Source organism: Bison bison, unplaced genomic scaffold (genome assembly GCF_000754665.1).
Source record: "Bison bison bison isolate TAMUID 2011002044 unplaced genomic scaffold, Bison_UMD1.0 scf7180017864492, whole genome shotgun sequence".
Taxonomy (NCBI): Eukaryota; Metazoa; Chordata; class Mammalia; order Artiodactyla; family Bovidae; genus Bison; species Bison bison.
The window spans coordinates 7,444,965-7,447,395 of NW_011495051.1; positions in this window are offsets into that span (position 1 = coordinate 7,444,965).

A 2,431-nucleotide genomic window follows, 5' to 3' on the forward strand; every position below is an offset into this window, starting at 1 on the left:
AGAGAATGAGATGGCTGGATGGCATCACTGACTCGATGGACGTGAGTCTGAGTGAACTCCGGGAGTTGGTGATGGACAGGGAGGCCTGGTGTGCTGCGATTCATGGGGTCGCAAAGAGTCGGACACGACTGAGCGACTGAACTGAACTGAACTGAACTGAAGTTGCTTCAGTCGTGTCCGACTCTGTGCAACCCCATAGACGGCAGCCCACCAGGCTCCCCCGTCCCTGGGATTCTCCAGGCAAAGACACTGGAGTGGGTTGCCATTTCCTTCTCCAAAGTCCCTCAGTCGTGTTGGACTCTTCACGACCCCATGGACTGCAGCCCACCAGGCTCCTCCGTCCATGGGATTTTCCAGGCAAGAGTACTGAAGTGGGGTGCCATTGCCTTCTCTCTCTCTCTCTATATATATATGTATATATAAATTATGATTATATAAAATGATTACTTATATAAATAATTATATATAGCACTGTTGTGTGTTGTATTTATTTTTACTTTTGACTGTCCTGGGTCTTTTGCTATGTCTGGGCTTTCTCCAGTTGCAGCAAACAGGGGCTGCTCCTCGTTGCAGTGCTCGGACTTTTTAAAAAAAATTAATTTATCTTTTTATTGAAGGATAATTGCTGTACAGAATTTTGTTGTTTTCTGTCAAACCTCAGCATGAATCAGTTGTAGGTATACATATATCCCCTCCCTTTTGAACCTCCCTCCCATCTCCCTCTCCATCCCACCCCTCTCGGTTGATACAGAGCACCTGTTTGAGTTTCCTGAGCCATACAGCAAATTCCTGTTGGCTATCTATTTTACATATGGTAATATAAGTTTCCACCTTACTCTCTCCATACATCTCACCCTCTCCTCCCCTCTCCCCATGTCCGTAAGTCTATTCTTTATGTCTGTTTCTCCATTGCTGCCCTGTAAATAAATTCTTTAGTACCATTTTTCTAGATTCTGTATATATGCGTTAGAATATTTATTTATCTTTGTCTTTCTGACTTACTTCACTGTGTATAATAGGTTCTAGGTTCATCCACCTCATTAGAATGGACTCAGATGCATTCCTTTTTAGGGCTGAGTAATATTCCATTGTGTATGTGTACCACAACATCTTTATCCGTTCATCTGTCGATGGACGTCTAGGTTGCTTCCATGTTCTAGCTATTGTAAATGGTGCTGCAATGAACGGTGGGATACATGTATCTTTTTCAATTTTGGTTTCCTCAGGGTATATGCCTAGGAGTGGGATTGCTGGGTCATATGGTGGTTTTATTCCTAGTTTTTTAAGGAATCTCCATACCATCTTCCATAGTGGCTGTATCAATTTACACCCCCACCAACAGTGCAAGAGCGTTCCCTTTTCTCCACACCCTCTCCAGCATTTGTTGTTTGTAGACGTTTTGATGATGGCCGTTCTGACCGGTGTGAGGTGATATCTCATTGTAGTTTTGATTTGTATTTCTATAATAATGAGCAATGTTGAGCATTTTTTTTTCATGTTTGTTAGCCATCTGTATGTCTTCTTTGGAGAAATGTTTGTTAAGGTCTTTTTCCCACTTTTTGATTGGGTTGTTTGTTTTTCTGGTATTGAGTTGTATGAGCCGCTTGTATATTTGGGAAATTAACCCTTTGTCAATTGTTTCATTTGCTAAAAATATGGAATGCTTCACAAATTTACATGTCATCCTTGCGCAGGGGCCATGCTAACCTTTTCTGTATCGTTCCAATTTTAGTATATGTGCTGCCGAAGCGAGCACATGCTCGGACTTCTTATTCGGTGACTTCTCGTGTTGCAGAGCACAGGCTCTAGGCAAGTCAGCTTCAGTACCTGCGGTATGTGGGCTCAGTAGCTGCAGCTCCTGGGCACTACAGTGTGGGCTTCGGTAGTTGTGGCACATGGGCTTAGCTGCTCCATGGCATGTGGAATATTCTGAGACCAGGGATCAAACCCGTGTCCGAGCATTGGCAGGCAGATTCCCATCCACTGTGCCAGGAGGGAAGTCCTAAAGGATTATGTATATAATGATTATGTATATAAATGATTATATATGTGTGTCACATGTGTGTTTCAGTTCAGTTGAGTTCAGTCGCTCAGTCGTGTCCAACTCTTTGCAACTCCATGGACTGCAGCACGCCAGGCCTCCCTGTCCATCAGCAACTCCCGGAGATTCCCTCACATTCATGTCTATTGAGTCGGTAATGCCATCCAACCATCTCATATATGTGTGTGTGTGTATGTATATATATATATATATATGCGCAATTGGGGGCTTCCCAGGTAGCATTAGTGGCAATGAACCCGCTTGCCAATGCAGGAGACGTAAGAGACACGGGTTCAATCCCAGGATCAGGAAGATCCCTTGAAGAAGGGCATGGCAACCCACTCCAGTTTTCTTGCCTGGAGGACCCTGTGGACAGAGGAGCCTGGCAGG